The sequence below is a fragment of the Echiichthys vipera genome, assembly GCF_963691815.1.
Source record: "Echiichthys vipera genome assembly, chromosome: 21".
Taxonomy (NCBI): Eukaryota; Metazoa; Chordata; class Actinopteri; order Perciformes; family Trachinidae; genus Echiichthys; species Echiichthys vipera.
This window is the reverse complement of record NC_139846.1, coordinates 11761839-11778384: the sequence shown is the minus strand read 5'-3', so window position 1 is coordinate 11778384 and position 16546 is coordinate 11761839. Positions and strand designations below refer to the sequence as shown.

Genomic DNA, 16546 nt, shown 5'->3' with positions numbered 1-16546 from the left:
GTATTTATAGGCATTTTTACTAAATATTTATTAGTAGTATTATTAGTATTATTGTATAACAATCAAAGTAAATGAAAGAACAAAATTAGTAAAAAATTGAGAGACTATTTTATTAATTAACTGCCAATTAAGGCCCATGACTGAGAGTGGAGATCCGTGCCTGAGCCTCTCGCAGTGGAGCTCTGCGTGCATTAGTTTGCATTTACTGCCATCTGCTGGAGAACCAGAGGCAGGCATCCAAGTATGACACATTTAAGTGCTTTGGGAATTACCGTTTTTATTTTTTAAAGCATAGTAAATAATATAACATGGGCGGTATCAGTCCAAAAAAAAGAAATCTTCCTCGCTCGATACAGTTAACAGGCCATGATTTTGCCTTTCTAGGTATATGGTTAGATTTTGTTTTGTTTCATTGCTTTCACATTTTACAGCACCGCTTATTCGCACGTGTTGCATTGTCACGAGCAAAATAGCTTTGAATTATCTTTGATTCCTAAAAAAAAAACAAAGAAATAAATGTATGCTCAGCAAAGCATCTTTAGGTTTATGAATTTAGTCGTTCGGGCAAAAACATGGGCACAAATGGCAGGGACGTAGGTTTCCTTTTCCCCCTCGTGTGAAAGAGAAACCAAGATTTCCTGGGGGCATTAAAGAGAGCACCGCGGGCTCTCGAGCGTTGCTGATGCGGATGTTGCTGCTGCTGAATTGAATCACAAGTGAAACAGTTGTTTCCGAAAAGCTTCGACCTCGAGTTTGACGCATTGGCTTGAAGATGTCGCGCACGGTCAAGCACAAACAAGACATTGCGACATTAGTGGTGCTTGCGGCAATTAGCGTGGCACTTGTAACCATTCTCAGTGTGTGGAAGCCAAAACAGTTTAAATAAAGACTAATAAATGACACTGGAGGTGCAATGTTTTATGGTAAGTAGCCTCAGCTCATAGCCAGTTTAGAGGATATACTACGGAAGCCGCCATTCATCAACACTTCCTGAACTCACAGTTTAAAACAAGGGGTAAAATAAAGCAAACTTTGGTACACATTTGTAGAATTATGTGTCTTTGCATGATTGTAGTGTTTTTATTTAAAAATAGTATGATATATTTTTACGAGGGAAACTCCTAATTGACACAACAACCACTGTTAATGTAATGCAAGTAAATTGTTCACAGGCAAAAGAAATTAAGGATATTTTTAAATGTACCTAATAACTAATCGACTCCAGTGTAATGTGGGTCGTTGTTTGGCTTTATGGGGATAACATTGGACTCAACCTTTTAATTTATTTAGGCTTTTATTACACCAAATAGTCTACAGCAGCCTAATTGCTATGTAGTTCCAGATATCATAAACTATTTAGGGCTTACCGGCAAGCAGTTGGCCCTATAGGCTATTTGATTCATCCAATATATTAAGGATGGCAGTTTCACCACTGTTTCAACACTACAGCAATATGTACTGTAGACAGTTTTCCTATTTGTGGTGCATCTGTGTCCTTATTGTGGGCTTCTTGTATTTTAATCTTTCAAGGGACTGTTATAATAAATTATGTTATAGTTTTGTTCACATTATTTTCCATCGTTTTCACAACAGCAGCTTTGTCTTCTTTGTACTCTTCTACTGGCATGCTTGTGGGGTTAACAGTAAGATGCTTGTCATTTGTATGGAGAAAACACACTGACGATATGGAAAGTGTGTGCATTTGTGGAGGTCTTAACAGCACTCCTCACACCTTGACGGTCAACAACACATCAGGCTTTCACTATTTCAGACCTGTGGGGGGAGACAACCAACGATACCCATGAGTCTCAACCCCTCATACGGTAACTATGGCAATCTTTTTGACCTGCATTTCCGATTTAATTATTTATGTGGATAGGTGCTGTAGGTTGTGACACAACATAGCCTCTAATGGACAGTAAAACAACCTGCCTCAATAAAACATGCTTTAAAAATGTGCATAATCAATACTGCTGAGGGAGCATGTGAAAAAACACTCTGACATTATTCTTTACAGGATGCTCTTGTTTCCACTGTTGTGTTTTTATTTCGTTTGAATCTGAAATAACATTATTTTCCCCATTGCTTTTCCTTTGATCACACCTGTATTTTGTCCCGTGTGTATGCTTTGTTTTTACATCAACAGCCTCCTCTAATTGTGCTTAGTTATTGGTTTTCCTCTAAATTACCTGCATGGTCTGTTTGTTATTAGGGAAGTGACGTTAGGGGTGGTACAGAGAAAAATGGGATAAGAAAGCAATTTCACCTATATCAAGGATTTATTAAGAAACCGATAGGGAAGATTACATTTTGAGTTCTGTGGTACAGACAAGAGGAAGCTAAACACGGAGACCATCAAACAGACTGGATACCTAGACTCAATTTTTCTTAAAAGAATGTTTCTGCCAATAACTGAAATGAGATGGAATGTAATTAGAAAACACAATATATTTTTTAAACAATACACAATATATAGTGTTTACATGGAGAAGTCCAATTACAAGATACTCTTGCAAGTGATACTGGTGGTGGATAGCTCTGCACTGCAGGAAAGATTTGAGATAGTTAGGTAATCCAAACAGGCACTGCAGCGTTTTCCTCTTATAGATGGCCATCGCAACCTGTGACACAGAACACAGTAATGGATGTTAATATCTACCATCTGTAATAGACTATTTTACCGTGGTAATCATAAACATTATAAATGTGTCCCAGTTTATTTCCCGACATCTGCTGACAGGAAGTTAACAAGGACCCAGGCTGTTGCCTAGCAATGTAATTTAATTGAAAAGGTCTATAAAGTGGAGGGAATTGATACTGTGAACCAATATCGAAAATCTCAATATGCTGTGCATACTGTTTATTAAAGATATTTCTTAATAAATTGCTGCTTATGATTTGAGAGTCAGACTTAGGGGCAAAGTGGACTGGGAACTGAAGAATGGAGGGCTGGACAGGGAGGAAAGAAAACCTCAAGCGGACAGCCTGGAGGCTGGACAGGGGCAGATCAGGAGACCTTAGGCACCAGCCCCAGGGCTGAGCAGAGGTGAGGGATGTATGGTCACGCTGAGTACCATTTTTTCACATTTGAATATTTGTTTTTGGTTGTAAGGGGTGGGATTTCGGTGAGAAGCATCAATTGGGAAGTAGCCAGCCAGTTCAGCGCCAGTTGTTGAAACAGAGCAGTTAATATTGATTCAATGAGCGCAACAAGGACCCCTCTGGAGGGAGGCCAAGAAGACGGAAACTCTCTTGATGACAGCTTAGACACTAAGTCAGGAATGGCAGCCAGTGGAACCAGGAGATTGCTGAAGCGCATGAACTTTGACTGCTGCAGCTTAAAAACTTGAGTGCTACAGCTCAGCAGGAATTTGTGGCAGCTAACTGGGAACCAGGAGTTGATTCTGCCAATGGACAAAATACAACAGATGGAAAACAAGATTGAGGAGTCAAAGCAGGAGCTGGGCATCTTGGGGAATCGACGTCTCCTAGACCCACACTTCCTTCTAGGAAGGGAGTCTCCGACCCCTACATACCCCTGGGCAATAGCCAGACAGACTATACGCTAGCTAGCTTGTCAAGCTAAATGACTGAGAATCTGGCAGGAGGCTATGAGTCTCGGGGGTAGTTACCTGGAAAGCAGACCCGGAAACAGGCTGTGAGTTAGATGGCTCGGAGGATGTAGAGCAGTCTTCAACTGCTCCATAGTCGTAGTTACTGACGTGGTGAGCCATGGTTTCGAGAACTTCTTGTGCTCAACGTAGGAGGTTTTGTTGCCACAGTCCAGAAGGCACTGAATGGTGAACACAAATTCATCTGATGGGTCCATGTTAGGCCAGCTGGTACTGTCACACTCTCAGGGAATTCAGGTTTTGACCCAAACGCAGACGCAGGGATGGATCTTTCAATGATTCAATGATAGAAAAAGACTTTGAGCTTGAGTGAGTCCAAAACTAACAGAAACCTAATCAAAACACCAGCAAAGAAAACAATAGAGGAAACTAAACCCTGGATACCAATGCTGGAACAATGGAACAAGCCACTAAGGCGCAGCCAAAAACAAAGCAAGAACACCATAACACTGGGAACTTACACTAGGCATAAGGCTGGAACTTAATTCAAATGAGGAGAGCGACTTATAAAATAAAACAGGACACATACTTCAAGCAAAAACCCTACTACGATAGCAACAGTAATAATGTTAGAACTGGACCTTTAGTCAGGGTGCTGCAAACTCCTACTTATTTGTCAAAAAGGAATTAGTCAGAGACTCTAATGTCACCACTAAGTAGAAGAGCCTAAGCCTTGACATGGGCCTCTGGTTGTCATTAGTATTATTACTGTTTTCTGGTTCGCTTTCATATTTAACAGTGCCATCGGGGAGATTTGTCATATCAAAGAAACCAACCAATGACCCAGGGATTCAGCCATACGATGGTGAACAAGCATGAGAGAATGTGGAATATTTGAAAATGTAAGTCTTAATCTTAGAGCGATATTTCAACCCGAGAGAAAGGGAGCTGGTGAACCATGAACCTTTCAAATCATCCAGACCAAGTGTAACTCTTCACTAATGGCTTGGACTCTTTGGCCCCTTTGAATGCTGGGGCTCATTAGCAAACCAGCAGAGGCTACCACAAAGGCCATTACATCGGTCCGACCATTCTGTGTAGCCTTCACGCCATTAAGCCTGATGCATATGGGGACCTTGCAGGGAGAGATAAGAATTTCATTGCATTACTGAGTCCATTATGTGCCACTGGGGAGTAAAACATTAAAGTTTGTGGTCTGATTAAATTTAGTGCGGCCCAGCTGAACAGGCAATTAGTGTATACAACACACCTCCATCCTCAACTCTGTGGTGCAGGTGGCCCTTAGAATAAAACCTCTAGCATATGCATAATTTATTGATTACAGTTTCTGTATTAGTGTCTGTTATGCCATTTTGTATTTGTCATGCACATCCTGCACAGATGAACAAATATATATTGTGCTCTGTGGGTAATTGTAGCCGCAAAAAAGTAATTTATATTAAGCCGGGTGATGGCAGCGGAAAGATTCAGCAATTTGTAGCTCTGGCAACCATTTCAAGTGTGAATTACTGAGAAAGCATGATGGCTCTTCAAATTCCACAGGGGACTTTCTAGCATCAGGAATGATAATTTATAAAATACAATGTGTAAATCTTTACAATGTAATGTCCAGGGAATTGGATATTTACAGTGGCATTTCATTTGTCCAAATATTCATGAAATTCAGGCTACTTCAACCTTTCTGCCTATTTTTTTGAAAAGCGACTCACAAACAAATATGTGAGCGCGGCCCTATTTCAGCAAACATCATCACTGCGTCTCTGAAATTTAATTTAACTGGAATTTAATTTTGAGCAATGCAATGAGACCTGGGATGTAGGGCACAAGGGAAAGAGGAAATATTTTGATCTGAATTGAATATCACTGCTGTTTGATCCTCAGAATGTACCCACAATAGACATAAAAAGGATTCGAGGATGAAGGACATGAAAGGCCACCTTTCTGAGCAGCTTGTATTGCGTCATTTTGGCCGGGATGAAAAACACACAGAGAACGTGCACGGTATGTTAAAAAAATACCCTGCACTCTGGTTGCTGTTTTGTGTTGAAGTTGATATATGTTGTTGTGATCAGCATCTTAGATTGTATGCTTATTCCCATTCTAATGAATGCCGAGAGCCTCGATGGTGAACACTGACACAACCTAGACTTCTCACTTTGTATTATGCCATGCTTTAATCAGCTGAGAAAGTCTGAGTCAGGGTACTTTGACAGAATGCTAATGCCGTACACAGTAATTATATTATAGGCAACTGAGGGCTCTAAGGTGACGTTATGTACCATCTAGTGGCATTTAAGCACTCAGTAACTCATTGTTTTTTATACACAGTGATGATTCCTGTATATATACAGGTTGGAGCCTATTTTTTGGTAGCCAACTCTGTGCATCAGTACTTCCAACTCCACTGTTCAGAGGTGCCAAGCCTGGAGTGTCACATTTTCCAATGAACAATATGCAATTTTTTTTTGTGGGTTTTTTTTTTTTAGAAAGAAAGGACAGATAAGGTTGTCGTGGTACCTAGAGACTACTGTGACATTGGGATTCAAAGAGAGAAAAGAACTGCCGCCCGTCTGCCAAAACAGAGCTGCTGAAGTGAACGATGTGTGTGTAATATCCGTCTGTCAGCCAGTCACATTCGGTAAACGGAGTCCTCCCGCTCCTCAGGGAGACCTGTCAGTCACCAGCATAACAGCTCTATCTTTTACAGGAGACCTTTGATCCAGAGGTCCTTTTCAATCTCTTCCTGCCACCCATCATCTTCCATGGAGCTTACACCCTTAATCAGGTGAGACTGCTGTCCTGACATGCCTCCAAGTAGAGGAAAAAGACATCATCATCTTCAAAGGACTTTTTTCCTTTGATGATAATGTGTCTTTTTTTCATCAGTTTGCCTTATAGTGTGTGTTGCTGTTTGTTACATGGATTTTAAGTAAATGTGTTGTATATTGTTGATCTGTTAGTTTGATGTTACTAAGTGGGGTTCGTTTAAATGTCTGTTCTAGAAACGATTGATTAAGAATCTAGGATCCGTTCTGGCCTTTGCGTTTTTGGGAACCATAGTCAGCTGTCTGACCAATGGGTAAGCATTTGTTTTGTTCATTCACACAAATGAGGAGCATAGCTCTTTATAGCACTTCACCTCTATCCAACAGATAAAATCAAAACTTTCATCCATAGTTTCTTTCTCACATACTCCACTTTGTTTTGCTCAATCAATAACCTGAGTTACTTTGCACAGAAGTATTAGAAGAGCTGAGGTACTGGGTTCCATTATATTCAGTGATATTTATGAGTCGAGACAGCGGCGCTGGTATCGTTTTCACCTCGCCTTCATGGCAAAATGTGGTCAGGAACACAGAGGCGGTTTTAAGTATTTATCTCTGTGTTTTTATGTCTGTCTGTGTCTGTGGCCAGATTTTGTCACCACAATATCATCACAACCGTGCAAGATGTGTCATAACATGTTCTGGCGGGCAACATATGAGACAGTGAAAGAACAGTAAAGTCCTGGATTTATTTCACTTTGTTGTCCAAGTAAGAGACAGTCATCATTTAAGTGATCTGCATGATTGAGAGTCAATCTACTCCCAAGCTGGACCAATCAGAGTAGAGCTGACATTGTCTGTTTACCCTCACATCCCCCTGTAAGAAGAAATTATAAGAAATAGAAACTTTAATGACATTTTACAGGCATTTTTTTAGGCACAACATAACAGAAGTTAGAGTCAAATTACAAGACAGTTATCATAAAACTATTATATAGAAAAATAGAAAACAGTAATATGTTACTCTTCCGTAATGTTTAGGAATAACGCAAGTTCAACTGTGGTGAGTGTTAACACAGTTCAACCTGATGACCCGATTTTTTTTAACATAGGCATTCGGTGTCAGACATCTATAAATCTTAAAAAATATAATCGTATAAACAAACAATTGATAAAAATTGTGTGTATGAATACATGTTAGCGGTACATTAACCTTAATTTCATGTATAGGTGGTATCAACATTAGTATTTGTAGAAAGTGCAACAGTCTTGTGATTTCTCATTTTCCTTTATAAAATACATATGTGAATTATATTTGCGCTAATTTCCAATTATTATGATGTACATTTTCAGTCAAATGAAATTCCAATTTTTCAAGTCACCTCTGTATTGTCATTTGTAAATTCATATACTATGCCCCAGTTCCTAACTACATAATATTAATATACAGTATTTACTAAATACTATATTGTTTTGATGTTAACATACAATACAATAGCATACAATACATACAAACATTTCTGATATAATTATATTTAATTTATAATTGACAACAAACTGTCATTTACAGATGGACTTTCAAACATATTACAGCCCACATTTAAAAACATTTAATGAAGATCTTTTCCGGAGCTATGTCATCACATCTGCTATCTTTATTTACTTGGTGCATTGCATTTTGGTACAGTGGGCCTTTGTCCTAGCAGGGAAAGCACAGGTGTAACTAAAAACATTAACATTAAAACTGCTCTGTTTCCCAGTAAGCTTTGACAGTGAGCCAGCAATGCACGATAACAACACCCTAGATCTGACTGACACACAGTACATGAAATAGAGCCATCATTAAGATTTACATCTACAATGATAAGTCAAGGTGTCTGCTAGGAACAGTGCACATTAAGAGTACATCTCACATTAGGCAGATTTAGGCACCTTTTCCTTTATGAACACTAAATAATCCCAACCTGCTTAGCATGAGTATGTACTGTAGTATGGAACTGGGATGCTATTCTGGCCTCACAAAGCTAGATGGCACTCTCAGACTTTCTCAGGTTTTCACTAAAAACAATAAATGCTTTTAGCACCCCACAATACCATATACACTCAGTGGCCACTTTATAGACATTACAATTTAATGTAATCCAATCCATTTGTTCCGCGAGTCTTTTTACTGTATGATGCCTTTACTGTTCAGTTTTTGCTGCCATAGAGGTGTCAATTAAGTTATGTATGTTATATTCATTATCTAAAAAATAATAATTTTTTTATAATTAGTGATAGTATTGTACTGGATTGCCGTATCTTGAGATGTGTTTCTAACATTCTGGCCCCTGTAACTGAATTTTCACATTTCTGACAATGTCACCTAAAAAGGAACATTGTGTTCTTTGTTAAGATAGACATTATGGCAGGGCCTTTTTATTGGATTGTATCAGATTGCACAAATGAACCTATAAAGAGTGTATTAATGACTTTTCCTGTTGATATGAAATGTAATGTCAATATCTTTTTATATTCTGATACTCTTAAAGCTGCTACTGGGTTTGCTCGTAGATTATTCATGACAGCATTTCCACTGTCATATAATCATTTTATTGTTAACTTATTTGCAGTGTTTTTTATCTGTGGGAGAGGTTCAAGCCCTCTAGATATTCTAGCCAACCATCTTAAAACCAGTGTAAAAGATGTTGTCTTTCCTTGCTTCCTTCCCTTCTTTCTTCCATACATTAGTCCTTTCCCAGGAACGCCCCTATGTGAAACTCTTCCCAGTTCCCCTGGGAAGCGGGGCATGGTTTTACATGTTGGGTCACGTGCACATTCTTTGATGCTGAGGCACAAGACCTGACCAATCCTTTTGCTTGTTAGTGAGTCTGTCATATCCTATGGGAAAAAGAGTCTCAAGGGAACCTTAATGACTCAACTGACAAAGTACATCCACTTCCTCTCTTTCTGCGTGTCTTGCTCTCTTTTACTGCATCTGTATCCCCCCCAACCCAAACACACACACACACACACACACACACACACACACACACACACACGCACACGCACACGCACACGCACACGCACACACACACACCATTACAATAACTTAAAATCTCCCTTAAAGATAAATGAATAAGACAGCTTAGTCGCTCAACCTGAAGGCAGTACTTTAAACCCCGGCTTTGGGGACAGGTCGTGTGCCGTCACCATTGTAACAGAGTTGTGCCATCGGACAGAAAGGTTCCCCAGAGGACACGCTGGTGTACTGATTATTTTGGGATGCTTCACAGTAACAGGATTAGTTCTTTAAACACATCATTTACCAGTCAAGAGCCAGACTGCAGTGTTGAATGCAGACTGTTAGCAAGTTTTTGCTCATATTGTAGTATTTTTTTTGTTATAAGGGAGCGCGTACAGTGGTGCATTCTGGGACAGTTAGAATTGAGATTTGTTTTATTGCTGGGCAAGAAGGCCTAGAGCTGATAAAAAATACTGCTTCTGTTTTATTTTTGACACAATGCCCTTCACAAACTCCCCTCGCCTTTTTTAGTCTTTCGGTTGATTCTGTGCACACAAGGACACACATACACGCATTTTATTACATCAAAGTGTTTATAATACTCTCATAAGGATGCTGGGATGAAGTTGGTGCTGAGATAAGGTGTCTAACAAATACTTGTAATGTGTGTTTTTATGATTAGAAGGGAGGGCCATGCAGATCCATAGACGCACATATAAAATAATTAAATGTGGTTCACTGTAATGCTAATCAGCAGCATCACAGCTTTGTGGGGCTAAGCAGCCGCTGCCTGGAAACGGGTCAACTCACCTGCTGGTAGCATCTGGCCCCATTACCCACACCACTCTGGGGGAAGCCCTGCCGCGGTTAGAGGATGACTGATAGGCCTGCTCTGGCTGGTACTCCCTGATGACCTTAGTGTGTCCTTCTGTCTATTTGTCCTCAATCCCAGGGCCTGCATCTACGGCCTCACCAGACTGATGGTGCTGTTTGGCCGAACAGCAGATGGAGACTTTCTCCTCACTGATTGCCTCCTGTTTGGTGCCATTATGTCAGCCACTGACCCAGGTAGATGGCCTCATAAGGGAAATCCTACAGTAACTCATTATTTCTAGTGGCAAAATTGATTTCTTTTTTTTCAAACAGTTCTGTTTTTTTACAGATGTAAACTTCTTTCACATTTCTACTCACACTTTATTGATTTACAACGCAAGCAAAAAGCAAATATTATTCTCAGGAAGCTTCTCATAGTGAATGTGTAACAGACACATCGCAGGGATTTGCCTTAGGTGAAAAAGGTCAAACCTGGCTCATGTTGTTCTTTCACACATTGCTGTGTAACTCCAATTGACCCTCTTTAACATGTCAACCCCTTTGATATACATGTATCTCTACCTCAGCGAAACAACCTTCTTGTTTTATGTATAACCATCATTTCCTTTGTCTAGATATCTTGCACATTGACATATAATTAAGATTAATAGCCAAGCCTAAATGCATTTAAACAAAGTCACCATGTCCTCTCAATCGATGTAACTGCTTTGAATCCGGTGCACCTTTTTCCTAAGTGGAACCACAATATCATCTGTGTTCTACAAGAACAGTCAAGTGGAATGTCATAAGGCATCCTGAGACACTGTGACAGCGGTAATGTTAATGTCCTCATTTGGTAATGAATTATTTATACCAATAAGTGGTTGATCTGGGTGAGTGTCAAAGAGGAGCTGTAGATTATGGTGCAGCTGTCACTCTGACGTTATTTTCCCATTCCATGTTGTACGCATCCCTACAGACCCCAGCGCCCTCGTCACTTTGATTAGACTCACATCACATACGTCGATGGCCCACACACCAATACCCCTTTGCTTTCTCCATCTTGCACTGTCCAAATATAGCTCTGCCTTTCAGATTTTTGCAAAAGGAAGCCATTAAAATGTCCCTGTCCATAAAATGTCCCAATCCATTTCTCTCAATTGTGCCTTTGTATTGACGGGCCCAAAGCAACAAAAAAAAAACACCCCAGGAATAGGCACAGACTTACTTTCACACACATACACACCCACACATGTCAACCCTTGTGTGGCAGCTATTTGGTTTGGTGTCAAAGACCCAATGTGAAAGTACTATGTCTATGTCACGTACTAAGTGAAACAATGAAGATCTTTAGAACACTGTGAAAGTCATCACAGTCCAGCAGCCAAGCTTTAGGTGAAATGGAAGCCCAATTTATTTGCCGCTTTGCTAGCACTGGACTATGAAATATAACAGAGATATTTGATAGGCACCTATAAGGAAGAAACAGGAGTACAGTATATAGGGTTTTTGTCATTGCTAGTCATATACAATATATATCTGTCTCTCTGTCATCTAGAGGCTGATTTAGGGGCTTTAGTTATGTTTAAGGCATTAATGTCATGTCCTCTCTTTTATTTTTGAAAATTTGGAGATTTTAATCACCTGAGAAGTTAATATTTTACAATTGGTGGGCTTTAAGGCTGGTAATGAGCATATTTTTGGAGTCAGCATATTTTAAATATGACCAGTATTTCTCACTCAAAATTATATTAATTATATTATTGGCAGTGTGGAGTCTTTCAAGCAGTATTTAAACCATTATTTAGGAAGATGTATACATTACATATTTTTTTGTATTGTCAATCATTTCTCAGGCGGATATATGTGAGTGAGGGAGAGACTCCTGCTGACAAGTCAAAAGATTAAGGTGGTAGAGAAAATTAGTGAAAGCTTTGTTAGTAATGGCACCAGCAGGTCTAAATATCTAATATACTGTATATGTGTGTGCAATAGATGCAGTATATGGACAGAAGCTACCTAAGCAGTTGCAGATTTTTTAAATCAGTTTGTTGACTGTTGATGACCAATGAATAAAAACCTTTTAGTCTGTAATATCCCTATTGATATTCATTTGAAAATATGTAACCTTTATGAGGCACAAATGTCCCAAGCATATATTTATTTGTTCCTTTCAGCATCCATCTATCGATTTTTAAATTGTTGCTTTGCCGCCAGATCTCTGTAGCCAAGAAACCTGTTCTTCCCAGAATAAGACACGTAGTTGAGGTCACAAAGTGGAATACCTGCTGTGCTACATCCTATAGCCTCAAGGATGGTTATAAAAGGTCGACGAAACTCTGTCAGAGCAGGAAATGACTTGTTTACATCTGCAGACCCAGACCAAATGTCAGAATGAACTATCAAGATCTTAAGTGGATATTCAAAACACAGATATACATAGGTGTAAACATGCACGTTTGACAGTGTCACAAAGTCTGGATCAGAATATAGTCAAAGATTTATGGTGCAAGGCTGGCATCACTCAGTAAAGAAAGACCTGCATTAGGGCTCAGCAATAATTCAATATGATTAACTATAACGTTTCCATGGAATCGTATCGGCATGAAATCAACTATTGAGATATCGTGATTGATGAGCAGTTTATTTTGCAAGGGGTTTATATGTCTGTCTCTCTGTCTGTCTGTCTGCAGCCAGATGTTATCACCACGATAGCATTGCAACTGTGCAAGATAAAGTCATGTCGAGATGTTACAAGTATGAAGTTGAGATCAAAATGACGGACCCTGCCCTGACTTGGTGTTGTAACTGGTATGACCCCATCACAAGATGGTCTCTAGTTTCCCCACTTGCTATTAAAAAATATTTTCTAAAAGACCTTATGCTGATTTCCTGGGGAACTACTGTTACATTCAGAGGAAACCAAACTAAACTGGAAAGATACTAATTATCAAGTGCTGCAACTTGCTTGTTAAGGAAGAGTTTTCCTGTTTGTGCACTTGTCAGTAGCACTTTAAATGTGGAGCTGGGGAGATTATTGTAATTCCCTGTTGACCGTTATCTCTCCCCTGGCGTATCACTTTCACTATTATATCTGCCTAATTTGGTCAAATCAGTGAGCAAATCCCATGCTGTCTGACTGAGATGGCCATGAGCTTTGCCGCTGCTAAACCTATGATAATTTGACCTAATAAGGCTTCCATTCGACCCTTTCAAACATGTTATGTATGGAATAATTGTCTACGCTCTCCACCTTATGGTGTTGCTGGGGAAACTGATGAACACTTGACAGCTGTAGGACAGGGTTGCCGTAACAACACAGCGTGTGTGCTTGTGCGTGTGTGCGTGTGTGCGTGTGTGCGTGTGTGCGTGTGTGTGTGTGTGTGTGTGTGTGTGTGTGTGTGTGTGTGTGTGTGTGTGTGTGTGTGTGTGTGTGTGTGTGTGTGTGTGTGTGTGTGTGTGTGTGTGTGTGTGTGTGTGTGTGTGTGTGTGTGTGTGTGTGTGTGTGTGTGTGTGTGTGTGTGTGTGTGTGTGTGTGTGCGTGTGTGCGTGTGTGCGTGTGTGCGTGTGTGCGTGTGTGTTTGTGTGTTTGTTCTATTTTTTGTCTTGTGAGTAGTGCATGATATGCTGTCATCTGCCAGGCATTATGGGAGCAGGTAGATGGAACGGTCCTGACTCCGGGGCCTACTGTACCTCACCCTCCTCAGATTAAGGATTTTCCCCAACCAGGAAGAGCTTTAAACCTGTCAAAGGCCAAAGAGCCAGATCTGTCATAACAAGTCGTGAGGCTGCTCTCTTGCCACTGCTCTTATTATCAGTCTGGTCGTATAGTTGCTGTGATGCCCACACTGACGTGTTATTTACCACAGGGCCAAAAGAGAGTGTGCTCATCATTCATATCACAAATTTCTCTAAAAACTAATTTAAAGGATTCTTTTTGCGTCCTGGTCTCAACAGGTGACATACTATTTCAACAGGAGCTGTTATTTTTTTTATTGTCTGGCTTCCAGAATGGCACCGCTTTGATGAAGCTGTTGATGCTTAGATCCTTATTCATTTATTTTGAATTTGGTCCAGTACGCCTTTTATGCTTTCTGTATTTATCCATCTATCGTTCTTTCTATCTATACATGTGATCCATTGTAATCTATATATGTGATCCATTGTAATCTTTTTATTTTGAAAGATATTTTCAGGGGGTTTTATGCCATTATTTGACAAGGCAGCTGAAAGTTTATGGAAAATGGGAAAGAGAGAGAGGGGGCGACATGTAGCAAAGGGCCGCAGGTCGGAGTCAAACCTGGGCCATTGTGGTGAGGATTTAACCTCTGTATACGGGCTTTCGCTCTACCAGGTGAGCCACTGGGCGCCCCGATCTATTGTAATCTAATCATATGCAATCTAATCTACAGTATCAGTAAACATAGAGCCAACAGTGCTACAGCAGATATCTTACACAAGGAAATACTTGAGTTGTCATGAAATGCTGAGCTGACGGGCCTGTTACCGCCTTGTCAATGTCTGTATTCCTCTTGTCACTCAGTGTCAACACTGCCCTGCCAAGCTGAGCATGTTGTGTGCGTGCATGCGCTCATTCATATGCTCAGTATCTTTCGCTTGATGTTTACTGTTGGTGAACTTGCAGTGGAGTCCGGCTCATATTCCTCTAAGCAGATGTATAGTGTTGTGTTCAGAGATTAAGCTGTATAAATAAGTGAGTAATAAGTTGTTTGTATTTCTCCATTCTAATTTGAATTTCATTATAAATGAGGCATCGCTTTTCTACATATGACGTGGGAGAAAAGTTAAAGATTGTATCTTCATTAAGATGAAAAAATAGTATTTATCGATATTGGTGTATGTGTTGTCCGATATGCGCTGATAGGAAAAAATATATAATGAATAAAAGGGTACTTGGTGTGATTAAAATACTACCCACACTTACTTTATTTGCCAGTATTCATTCTAGAATTGGTTGACAATGTAATATGTTTTAATGCAGGGACTGAAGTTAACTTTTTGGGCCACCAGCCACTGTTTTTTTTACCAGCCAAATTTTTTGTGCCTAAAATAAAGGTGAACGACTCAGAAAACGCATAAGAATGGTTCTTGAACTTGCACAGAATTCACATTAAAGGGCTGTTGAGTTATTAACCAACTAAATCTCATTAATGACTTGACCTACATAATGATTTACAGCGCACACAGTGTCTGACCTGGTGTGGCAGCATTTAGAATAGAAAATAACAGAACTAAAAACAGCCTGTCATCTCACTGATAGTCTCATTTATTTAGTTAACGCCAAACTGCAATCCATTAGTCACTGTTTCTTTGTCACTGTAGTATCAGTGGAGCATTTTAGATTAACAATAAACATTACATTTATAACAAATTACTTATAAGTTGATGTTGCTTTTCAAGTTAGGACATATTTTGACTGAATCACGTTTCGATAAACAACAACAATACTAATAAGTAACAGAAACCAAACTACATTACACTGTAATGTCAAGGTCAGACAATGATGGAAAACCCTCTCACAGAGCACAGAGCAGAGACTGAGGGATCTGAGTCCTTAAAGAGGAGGAGGAGCAGACTCTCCCCTCTGCTTCCTCCTCTCTCCAAACATACGGCAATCCCCACAGTGCATCTCCTCTGTTGTGGCGTCGTACAAAAGCCGGTCGCGAACCTTGCCATCACTTTCCACTTTCCACTTTGTAACATAACCTCTTTTTTATTTTATTTTTTTAATCGTCCTCCTCATCCTCTTCTTGTTCTGTTGCAGCCAGCACCCTCTTCACGGCAGCAATATGGCGCCACATTTTTTTATTTTTCTTCTTCATATTCTCGTTTTTTATTTTGAAAGTCCAAGAAAACAACGGGGCTTGCTTAGCGACAATAGGCTACACTTGCTCAGTGTTGTGTTGTCTTATTGGCTACACGCCAACGTGGCAGGTAGATAGGTACACGGTTTCACCCAATCACGCCAATCACAAAAGTTACCCACATTTGGCATGTGGGCGGGTGCCAATTTCATGCCCTGGTTGTATGTATAATGTTAAATATTCTTTGAAGGTTATTTGTTTAAGAAAGCAGCCTTCTGGGCACATTTGCAGAGTCATATTGCTGCAAAATCAATGCACTATCCAAACAGAGATGATCTTTTTCCATTTCAGCTCAAAGATTCACAGTATTGGGCGCCATATTGCTCATCTGTGAATTTTTTGTACAAACAACATCTAAATCACTATGATTTTGCAATTTTCACGTGTTCTCATAGCATGCAAGCAAAGGTTTTGGCAACTTTAGTTATTAAGCTATGAGCCTTTTATTGCAAATTAAACATTGAAGGCAAATTGAATGTTATCAGG

The 16546-nt window shown here is 39.8% G+C and overlaps 1 pseudogene across 1 annotated transcript in view; it reads left to right on the top strand.

Annotated features, from left to right (window-relative positions):
- Positions 1-16546, top strand: part of LOC310963325 (sodium/hydrogen exchanger 9-like) — a 39445-nt pseudogene that overhangs the window by 6636 nt on the left and 16263 nt on the right. The window contains exons 2-4 of the transcript in view: positions 6301-6378; positions 6596-6672; positions 10315-10430. The product of the transcript in view is annotated as a sodium/hydrogen exchanger 9-like (transcript). The remainder of the gene's footprint in view (positions 1-6300; positions 6379-6595; positions 6673-10314; positions 10431-16546) is intronic.